Below are 12,165 nucleotides of genomic sequence, written 5' to 3' on the forward strand. Positions count from 1 at the left end.
GAAGCAGTGCCCATAGGGGGCTCTGTGCTAATGGTGAAATTCAGGGGAAATATAAAACCAAACTCCTCACCACTTAGGTTATTAAATATTCTGTGGCATACTTTGTAAAAATAAGGATGTTGACCATGGCATCCTGGACAAGTCCAGTATGGCCCTGGCTACACTAGACTTTTTGGAAATCTCCCATCATCACATTACCTCTGTGCAGCTCCACTGGGGGTAGCCAACGGTGGAGGTGGTAGTACGGATACATTCCAATTTACCAGCATTTTATATTCACTTTGCACAGATGTAAATGATGACACAAGGGCAAAAACGCCAGGAGCAAGGGAGTGGAGAATCAGGTCCATGTCCTGTTGAAAGAGGAGGTGGGGAAAGTGGCACATAGTAATATTGATTATTTGCAGATGGAAAAAATAGAAAAGCGGGGTACAACTCCTAATGTGGAATGACTTCCTTTTACTTTCTAGCTCAGAGAATCACCACACGTGGCGCAGGATTAGGACCCAAAGATTTCCATTCTACATCTATCATGAGGGCTCAGACTGGAATGCTCCAACTTTAAGAAAGATAAAGAAGCTTTGCCTGGCCAAAGGCCACAGTGCCAACTATCCACAAGATATGGTATGGAGCAGATTCCAATCAGTCAGCTCTTTAATATGAAGGCATGGCCTGTATGGATATTACAGGGGCTGGCATGCAATGCTCCATCTTGATCTGAGCAGCAGGTTACATTGCATACAACCTTCAGTCTTCACTGGACACAGCGGTATTGAAGATCTCCATGGGCTGGGCTGCATGTGTCTCATGGGTTGCACTGTAACTATCTCTGAATCAAAGCAACTAGCTTTTATTTGTAGATACATAATCATCTCAATTCATTTCCTGTCTATCTGATCTAATCTACTAGTCAACAAGTTCCCCTTGTTAAATATTCACCATTTGAGCCCTACCGCCTAGAACTATGACATTACTTCTTGACAAACACTGGTTTCCTGCACACACGGCTAATGCTGCTTCCTATCTATGTTTTAATTTCCACATACATTTACTTTCACAGAAAGATGTGTGCTTAGCTTTACAACCTCTGCATCACCTTTGAACACTGAAAGGTCCATGGCACTGTTTGGAAGCTTACAAATCGTGCTGTGTGAACGTACACTTAATCCAAGTAGTGTTCTGTATTCAGTCCTGTTTCTTGAGAGAAGTTTCGTGTGTGAAACTCAAACTTCCTGCCATAGAGTAGCGCTCAGAGTATGAGTATGCTGGGCAGGAAATTTTGCATAGCACAGAGGTATCTCTGGGGTCAAACGCATGTTTTAGCTCAATGGAATAATAATGGGCTCATCTGTCTTGCCCCTTATAGGCACAGATAGAAAGAAAAAGAAGCGGAAGAGAACTTATAGTCCATTCTTGTTGAAAATTTGACTAGCAATAGAAATTACACTCATCACCTCATTGCAGCGATGTGCATTCCTAGAAAGTTCATGCCTTGGATCATGTACTTTTACCATTGCTTCCCCCCACCCCAGTCCCCGCCCTTAGCCAAGTCTATTAGGTGGTGTGGCCAAAACTGTGGTTGCCTAAAGTTAGACCCCTAAATCCAAGGTCTATTCTGGAATTGTCCAAGATATCATGGTCAACACTCTTCTTCTTACAAAGTGTGCCACAGAATATGGCTAAATAAGTGGCCTGACATTTTAGGCCATTTGGAGCTGCAGGTGTTCAATTCTTCTGAAAATGAGGCCAGTTAGTTGCCTGACTTTATGCACCTGAGTTTGAATATGGCTGCCCATGTTTATAGTATTAGTGTGACGAGGCATATTTTCATTGAAATCTAGGGCCTTCTCAAGGTTTGACCTGGGATGGACTCTGGAACCAGCTTATTATCTGGTTAGAGAGACAAGGTGGGTGAGGTAATATCTTTTACTAGACCAACTTCTGTTGCTGAAAGAAACAAGCTATCAAGCCACACGGAGCTGTTCTTCGGGGCTGGAAGACCTTGTCTCTCTAATACCTTGGGACTGACATGGCTACAAATACATTACGTATTTTCTAATTAGGCAGTTTCAATAGATAAATAAATAAATTCTGCCTCTCCAATAAAGCAGGGAAAGGTGATCAATGGCTATAGCCCCTCTTTAGAAAGTGGATTATTGCCACTGAATAGAAACTATCTCTTTAATGAAGTGCCATTACCAACAGGCTAATTGAGTAATGACATAATGCAGGCCCTTGAAGCTCTTTATAACAGGCTACCACTATCCTGCTACACACCACTGCTTCCTTGCCATGCCCCATTGTGCCTCCAGCATATTGTCAACAAGTGAGACTAATGTTCAACACCCTGGTCTTTATTGAAGCAACAGACAAAGTGTCGCCAGCATAACCCTGCGTGGAAAATCCAGAGGTGGAAGGGAACCCATATTAATTAGCTTGGGAGACGCCAATCTCCTCACATGTGAAATGTGAGCCTTTTTATTGAGAAAAGTAAAACAGGGCTCACATTGCTTTTAGTGAGCCCAGTAAAACAGAAGGTGATCCATAAGTATGTATGTTATGCTGGATTTAAAATACTTTCTGATGATTTTCTAGGCAGATCTCCAATAAGTTAGAACACAACATTGCTATTGTAAAGCTATAGTCTGACCCCAGTGAAACTTGTGCTTATTATTGTATGGCGGATATAAAATTTTTAAGGTCATATAATTATTTCTCAGAAGAAGCAGCTGAGTATCATATCCCAATGGTTTTGTTTTAAATGGACTGTCATTAACAGGGCACAGAATAAAGTTTCTAGGACTCTTATAGGGCTATTTCTGCAGCTGACTTTGAATGGCCATTCCTTTAAATTTCAGTGGATTTACACATCTGTTTGTTGTCCAGTGCATCATCCCCAAAGGTTCACAGGCCAGCAAAACACGAAGACTTCCTAACATATTATGTGAAAACTAAACTCAGCCAGAAAAACAGCTTGAACAATGGACAGATGCAGCTCTGAGACTCACCCTGAGAATCACTCAGACCAATTGAGAATGAAACATAAGAAATGGCCAGTTAATATCAAACGATATTGTGCTTGTTCTTTTCTCTGCAGTGGTTTAAAATCTGCAAGTGCCGCAAACTGTAGGACTCGCCCCACTCCTCATGCTAGTAACTGTTGTTTAAAACAACACTTGTAAAGAGATTAAATAAATAGTTTGAAGATTAGACAGTCCTAGAGGGATGTTGCTCCAACTAGGCTCATCTACTTAAAGAGGTTCTGATCCCTTCCAGCAGAAGATCAAGCACCGCCCAGGGACAATGAGCTAGGGATGACTTTTATTTGTTATGTCCTCCAGTAATGAAGATTTAATGCCTGATTTTTATACAACAAGGGGTGTAATTGTGCACCTAATTTGCACATGCAGATGTCATGGCTCCCCACTCACATGGATTCATCATGGTCATTTGTGCATGGAGTTACCCGATTTGCACATGCTATCATGATAACTGTGCGTGCAGATCAGGCATGCTCTTTCCATGCCCAATCACACACCGCCCATCCTTGGTGGCGTGCAAGGAGCTGCAGAGATAAGGAACTGCCGAGGCTGACTTTAAATGAGACCAAGAGTATAATCATATAGGTGTGGGATTTATTTAGTGAGATGGAGGGCAAGTGAGTGGAGCAGGATGAAATTTTCTACTAAAGAGGGGCAAAGCCTGCTCCAAAACCAAAGAATAATTTCCAACATTGTAATAAAAAATGAATGCATCTGTTTAATGAATCCATCCCATTCTCTTTTATTTAATCTTTCATCCCCTTTTCTCTCGCATTCTCTTGTTTCACCTGTGCTCTCTTTCTATATATTTGTGAAGTTCTTTGTTTCAGTGTAAAGAATTGTACCCCACAACCCGAGAGCAATCCAATATTACCTCTTTATCATCTGATTAAAGATTAATTTAGGATTATTGTTCATTTCAATAGCACAGAGCCAGATAAACAACAGCTACACCTGCAGCTTGTTTGTGAATTTAACTCCTTATGGCCAACTGTTAATGGATGAAGTCTCTTGCCATAGACGTATGTTGACATGTAAGCTACGTTTAAAGCTAAACTAGTCCCTGCACCTGCTGCCCTTCTCAAAGAGCACGGAATAGATGCACAAATCTTTCAAACCCTCCAGTAATCACCAGGTGTATGAGAGGGGAAATCTTCAGGCTGATTTCTCTGCTGCACACTGTTTAAGACCATTTGGCTTGTTTTGCAAAACCCATGTTGTTCCATGCTCCAAATCATAAACATTGGCCTACAGGTCCATTTGATTGACAGGTCTTTTGATGGGCTCTTGCCCTGATTCTGTTTGGGTTTTTTTCAACTTTTTCTCTGTAAGGTAAGAGCCAATGGGAGAATTAGGCAAATACACTTTGGATTTTGAGTTAAGTCAAAGTTTATGCTGCCTTCTTTTCACAGCAGGTTTGGAAGCCATGGGCCAGATCCTCAGCTGGTGTAAATCATCATGGCTCCACTGAAGTCAATGGAGTTACACTGAGGTATACCAGCTGAGGACCTGGCCCATTGTGGTTGCCTGTTTTTCTTCTTTGTTTTAATATTCCTTGGGAATGTATTGCTGGGGAAAGGAGCGGGGTGAAAAAAAGCCAGGGGCCTGAAATCCTCTCTCTATACACAGAGCAAGCACAACACAGCCAGCAGCAGAGCAAACTGCCCCATACTGCCCTGCCAGTGCATCTCAAGCTTGATAATCGAAGCATCACCTTAAGGGTGAGAGACATATATGACAATCCTGCCAAGGACCCGTAACTCCATGAGGCCCTGTAGGGATCTCCCACTGGTGCAGGGGGAACACTCAGACTCCAGGGCCATTCCTCGTCTGATTGCCTGGTGTGAGTGGGACAGAAGCAGCAAGGAAGTGCAGAGAAGATGGGGTAGGAGCAGAAGATTAGCACTGGGTGGGGTAAATTGCCAAAATTGCCAGGCACCCACCCTCACTGCAGGAAATTCCTGCTGCTGCTGGGGACAAGCTTCTTCAAAATTGCCCTCCCATCTCTCGGCTTGCTGCTGCACTGCATCCTGCATTTTCCCTGGGATCTGGCACAGGAGATCCTGCAGGGTCCTCGGGAGTAAACAAACATACATTGGGAGGCAACCTCAGGTCCCAGGAAGGCACAGACAGCAGCAACGGCTACTTTTCCCAACCAGTTGTGGTAAGTAGCCAGAGACACTGGATATATACAATAAGGGTCAGAGACACCGGGATTGGTGGGGAGGTGGACAGAGCCACAGATTTTGTGAAGGTGGCAATCATTGTTGATGATGAAGCTGGTGTGGTGAACGCTTATGGGTGCTGTGCTGTGCTGTGCTAAACTGAGCCTGGGTACTTTTCAAGCTCTCTTTTGCTTCTTACCTCTGAGATCTTGACAGGTGAAAGTGTTACAGCTAATCTGGGCCCCTCTGCCCACTAAGCCCCATTAATGTCTGTGCAGGAGGAGAGAAAATCCACAGAGCTTCAAAACCGCAGCATAAATGACATTCATAACCTTTTCTAATGGGCTGTAATTCAAATGCAGTCCTGGCTGCTAGACCATGGGGAGAACTCCACAAGGAACCCTGAAGCTCAGCTGAGCATGAAAGGGGCTTGCTACGTTTCCTGTCTCCTTGGGTTCAAATACAGTCCAGTTCTTCTCCTGGTTTTTTTTGGTCTCTAAACCTCCCATTAAGAAGCAGAAATTCTCCTCATTGTGCGTTAGACACACAACATGTACCAAGTCCTTAGCTTTTGCATAGCACAACAATGTACCAAAATGCCCTCACTGTATTACTCGGCAATCTGCTTTTTGAGCCTCCTCTAAATCAGAAAACAGAGATTTAATTAAATAAATGGAAGGAGGGAGGGGAAGAATTGCATTCGCAAAATGACCATAGAGCAATTTCCATTACGATCCGCGGATTCTGAACTGTGCAAATAGAAGTTGAACTTGGTGAAACATTTCCACCACATAAACCCATTCATCAAGCTCCATTTAAAAACTAGCTATGTTGTTTGCCCCTACTCCTCCAGAGCATCACTCCTATGATGCTTAGAAACCTTCTAATTTCCAGCCTAAATTTATTCACAGCCAATTGACGCCCATTTGTTCTTGTGCCAACATTGTCCTATAGTTTAAACAGTCAGTCCTTGTTGTAACTCTCATCCTTCCTTTCACGCCTCTTATCCCATTCTTTGGTGTCAGCCCTGGGCGAAGCTGAATTTAGGGCCCAGTTCTGCCCACTTTCTCATGTACCTTACGGGAAGTAGTTTGATTATATGGAGAATATTCAGAGCATTCTGTGGGTGCAGAATCATGGGAGTTTTGGAGTTTGACACCAATTCCTAGAATTCCACTGGCTTCTGCCTGGCTTCCATTATATATGCCACAATATACAAAAAAAATCCAGCATGCACACAGCCCAGCTGTAGAGCAAAGGATGACGGGATACCCACCCAGAATGACATGTACTTACTTTGCAAAATATCGCTGTCCTGTGGACGCAATGACAAGGATTGAAACTATTTAAATAGCTGTCCGTATGTACACTTTTGCTGCGGCTTATGCCTGCCAATGCATTACAACTCAGTGTGTAGTAACCACCTTCCCACATGCGGACAAGGCCATATCCAGTTCAGCTGGTCTATGCTCAAAACGTGCCCCTGATTGAATGAAACTGATTTAGAAACAGGGAACAGAATAGAGCCTATTGATTGTAAGATCTTCAAGGCAGGGATCTTTTCCTCCCATGCCTTTGTAAAGTGCTTAGACCCTATTGGGTTGGTGACATACAAATAATATTAGTGATAATAACATGGTGGGTTTTTTAAACTATTTATTTATTTAGAAAGTTTTAACAAGTTGACAAATCCTCACCATGTAAATATCAGAAACAATCATTCCAACAGTTAGCTTTTGTGAGAAGAGACATTATACATTACTAGCGTGATCAGATCGTTCTGTTTAACAGGTTGCTAAAAACTGGGTCAGGGCCTCAGGATCCGGCCCGTTATCGTGCGGAGAGCCCAAATTCTGCTCCCAGGTCTGCCAAGGAAACCTGAGCACTGCACCCACATGCCCTGAATGACCAGAGCAGCCAGGGGAAGGAGTGGGAAGAGGGTGTATTCACTGGGAGTTTTGCTTGAATAAGGTTGAATAAAAATGAAGAGAGGACCTCGAGGACTCTGCAAGAAGCGGGGGGGCGAGGGGGAGGGTACTTCTATAGGCAACATTCTTTTGAAGTAAAGTGAAATCCTAGAGCTTTTGTTTTGCTTAAAACTCTCCCATCTCTGACCCTGTATGGGGCAGTGTCATTTAGAGTAGCTTGGGGCACCAGAAGCTCCAAAGCTGTTCCTGGTTGTGGCAGTTTAGCACATCCTTCTCTTGGGCTGCTTGGAAAGACACAGCTACATTAGCTGGCCCTGCTTTCAAATCAGCCTTAATTCACCCTGCGGGGGGTGAATACCTTTGGAAAGAAAATGCACTTCTTGGTTTTCCTAAGAGCAGGGAGGCCATATGTCCTTGTTTGAAAGGTCCTTCAGAGTGAGTGGAGATTAAAACTGGGAGTTCAAACACGTACTCTGTCAGTGTAACACAAAACAAAACACTTCCAGTGCAAAGGGAATGTCAATTCAGAACCAACAAACCCTGCTCACTGGGGTTCATGATCTTCAACAAGTGCAGCCCCTGGGGTGCAGGGGCCCCTTGTGATACCTGGAGTTAAGTTGATTGAATCACAGCTTTTATTAGCACTGACAATATAATCTTTTGCAGATGGTCACACAAGGTGGTCACCAAATGGCTCCTCCTGTTAATCATAGGTCCCCCGCCCTCCTCAAAAACTACAGCCCTTCCTACCTGGGTAAAACACATGGGCTCAAGAGACCAGCTTTACAGTGTGTTTAGTTCTAGAATTTCTTTTTTTTAAAAGCCCATACTTCAGCATGAACCTCTGCTTTAGTCATCAAGTCTGCATTTTACAGAGCCAGTAAGTGAGTCAGGGATGACTCCCTGGCTTGTGATGTGCTCTGCGACTGCAGTATCTTTTCAGAATGGGCATCACTTTCTGAAGGTGTGTTACACATTAGAGCTAACATGGAGGCATTGTTTTGTAAAAGACAAACAAGAAAACCTGAGTAATTAAAATAATGCCTACCAGTTTTCATCAGTAGATCTCAAAGACTTTGCAAAAGAGGTAAGAGCTTGTCTACACCAGAACACTCAGGAAAGTGAATCCAAATTAATTAAAGGTGTGAATTTAAAGTGGATTAGTTAAACTGCATTAAGACACTGTGGGAGCTTTATTCAGAATTAAGGTGGCCTTAATTCAGTTTAGTTTAATTCACTTCCTTAATTAACTTCAGAATTAAATAAGAGAGTCCACACAGAAATTTAATACAGTTTAACTAATCCACTTTAAAAATTCATTTGGATTAATTTTCCTGAGTGTATGTGTAGGCAAGCCCTAAGTATCATTATCCCCATTTTACAAATGTGGAAACTGAGGCAGAAAGAAGTGAAATGACTTGCCTGAGGTCACCTCATGGGCCAGTGATAGACATGGGAATAGAACCTATGTTTCCCGAGAGTCAGTCCAATGCTCTACCCAATATGTAACCCTGCCTCCCACTTAAGAGTGATTTCTTAACATCACTGGCTCAATCTAGGTTCTCACCAGTTTGTGACACAATAGAAATGATGTATATAAAAGCTGAAAGGACTTTATAACATCTCCAAAGTCTTACTTGCCGTTCAAAACATGTTTTTTAAAATAGTGAGGCAGATCCAGGGCTCTGGCTGAGCTGTGATCAGCACAGATTCCAAGGGAATGAGGGGGGAGTGGCTCTAAACCACTTCCCTGATCCTGAGATAGACCAAGGGCCATTTCAGACCCAGGCATAATTGAAAATAGCCTTAGGCTATGTCTACACTAGCACTTTGGTCAGCAAAACTTTTGTGAAAAAACCCACCCCTGACCGACATAAATTTCACCGACAAAAGCACCAGTGTTGACAGCGTTATGTTGGCGGGAGCGCGTCTCCCACTGACACAGCTACCACCGCTCGTTAGGGGTGGTTTAATTATGCCGGCGGCAGAGCTCTCTCCTCCTGGCATAGAGCAGCTACACAGGAGACCGTACAGCAGTGCAGCTCCAGCAGTACAGCTATGCCGCTATAAGGTCCGTAGTGTAGACATCGCCTTAGAGGGTGCTCTAAGTTACACCAACAAGTAACTGGCCATGAAGTGCAAGGTGCTTTGGCCACACCCTGCCCCACCCTCTACACCAGGATATAGTTATAACAGGGGCAGGGCCAATGATCTGGCCTGTTGTGTTTCAAAATAGTTTGTGTTTCTTGTTTCTGCTGTTTTCAAGCTGTATTTATCCTCCCCCAATCCCTTAATCCTAAAAGCCCTGCATCCCAAGCATCATCCACCCAAAGACTGGAATGTAGCTGAGTAGGCCACAGTTTAGCCCAAGAATTGCAGAAGATAAGGTTTCTCACACCATGTGGAACAAACCCTTTTTGGTCTGTTTTACACATATTAATATAATCCCATTGAAGCCAATGGCACAGGCAGAGTTTAGCCTCAATGGATGTAAAAGCAAGGAAAAACCATCAGTCCCAAAAGAACTAGATAAGTTCATGGAGGATAGGTCCATCAACGGCTATGAGCCAGGATGGACAGGGATGGTGTCCCTAGCCTCTGTTTGCCAGAAGCTGAGAATGGGCAACAGGGGATGAATCACTTGATGATTACCTGCTCTGTTCATTCCCTCTGGGGCACCTGGCATTGGCCACTGTCGGAAGACAGGATACTGGGCTAGAAGGACCTTTGGTCTGACCCAGTATGGCCGTTCTTATCAAAATGGAATAGCATTGCTAGGTGCTCGGCCAGCATATTTAACTCTGATTGACAGTACATGCAATGTGAACCAATGGGGGAATTCTTTGTTCACATAACTACACAAAAATGTTTGGTTTGGGCCCTATGCCATCCTTGCCCTACACCCTGAGCTATGGCAAGCATGGACCAAAGACAGGTATGGCTCTTAATATTTAAACACTCACACAGAGTCAGAACACTAAACAAAATTATAACTGAATAGTCTTGTACCAAAGAACTGAAAAATAAAACACTCAGCCGTTACCTTGTACCTTCCAATCAAGGCTCTCAAAGCACATATAACACACACTCCTTCTACATATAAAAAGTGTATCTATAGAAAATTGCTCCCTGAATGCCCAGACCTAACCTCTGTTTCCTTTCCTAGTCCTGAAGGTGGTCTCTTCTAGAAACTTTTCCCCTTTTAACAATTTAGTTACTACTGCAAATCCAGGATTGTATAGATGAAAAGTGGAGGGTAATTAGTGGAACGCTTTCTCTGTCTCTTTTTAATTTAAAGTTTTTGGTTTTTTTTAATTTCATGTTTCCTGTTGGGAAAAGGGGGGAAAATAATTCAACAAAACCCCAACTTCCTCCCTTGCTCAATAATAAAGATTGTAATGAGCCAGGCTCAGATGGGAAAGTTGGTTTATGCTGGGTGAGCACTTAATTAAAGAATGACTGCACAGCAGATCTGTTCCATTTTACAACCACACATCTTCCTGTTTTATAAAAATGCCTTTTGAAACCCAAAGGAAACTATGTAGTAAGTGTTTGACTGGAAGCTGCTGTTTTGATTTTATCCACTTCCAATGATTTAAAAAGGTGAAATGGAGACATGTAATGCTGGGAGTGGAACATCTCTCTTTTGCTTCTGATTTAAAAACCGTATCTCAGAGATCATTAAAAGTGGGTGGGTGGGGGAAATGGGACGGTAACAAAAAAATGTAGCCTGTAGGAAAGCCAATCTGTAAAATATAGATTTACATCCTTCAGCCAATAAACTGGCCACTCTAGCACTCCTTAAGCATCCAAAATCCCCATAGTCTGCAATGAGTGGTTTGGGTGTGCAAGGATTGGGTCCTTAAAATGGCTCCATTAATGGAAATAGCACCAAGGCAAATACAGAATAATTTATAGTTTCAGAGTCACCCATTAACACCGCTGTGCCATGCGACAGTATTTCGAGCTCAGCAAAGGAAAGGAATGATTTACTAGTAATTTACAATTCTGTAGCACCTTCCAACCAAGGGTCTCAAAAAAAGCATTCTGGAAACATTACATGAGCCAAGTTCCACCTCAGGGGTAAGGGGCATTCTCTTCCATTTTAGAGAGAGAGGAAGTCAGACATGCTTTCTCTCCACTAGCAATGCTCGGGATCTCTCACTGTGGTGCAGCCACACCAGTGAACATGGTGGTGGGAGCTCTAGTGTTGACAGGACTTAGACAGCCTAGTGCTGGAAATGCCTAAGACTACTCCAAAATATGGCTTGTCTACACGTGGAGCGAATCAAGAATAGCTGTAATGCTTTAAATTCACAATCTCAATCCAAATCAACTTTCAAGTGTAGAGAAGCCATAAATCGTGGTGTTTAAAACTGCAGTGGCAGACAGATCACCTGCACCCCAGTGCTGTGCTTGTCACAGGGTCATCCAACCCTTTTCAGTGCTACAAAGGGTAGAGATTTAGGCTGATGTCAGGAGAAACTTTCTAATTGTGACATCCGCTAAGATCCTTGAATAGTGTCCCAGGGGAAGTGATTGGGATATTTCTGGGAAAAGAGCCCTAGAAAATAACCTGCAAGAACATTCTTGCATTGTTTGGTGGATGGGAGATGACCTAATAGGTCTTTTCCATGTCCGCTGTCTCTGACTCAATTGAAAAGTTAACAGGGTGAGCTGCGTCTGTGATGAAGACATATCCTGTACTTCCCAAAATGCACCACTTTCTAATTTTACTGCAACAGAGGCTCTTTGCATCTGCACCACAAATTTTATCAACATCTAAAACATCTCCATGGTTACAGCCACCTCCTACCCCTTTTCGTGGGCATTCAGGACATATTACTCCTACTGGTGCTATGGTCAGATTACCGTTGCCATTTACTTTCAGCTACACGGGCCCATAAGAGCCTTGCAGGAATGTAAAGTGTTGTCAGCCGCTTTTGAGCCAGACTGAGTAGCCCTTGTTCACATTAGTGAGCCGTTACTAACACATAATCTGACAAGGAGTCTATGCACACGCCTGAGAGT

The sequence above is a fragment of the Caretta caretta genome, chromosome 13 (assembly GCF_965140235.1).
Source record: "Caretta caretta isolate rCarCar2 chromosome 13, rCarCar1.hap1, whole genome shotgun sequence".
In the NCBI taxonomy this organism is placed as follows: domain Eukaryota; kingdom Metazoa; phylum Chordata; order Testudines; family Cheloniidae; genus Caretta; species Caretta caretta.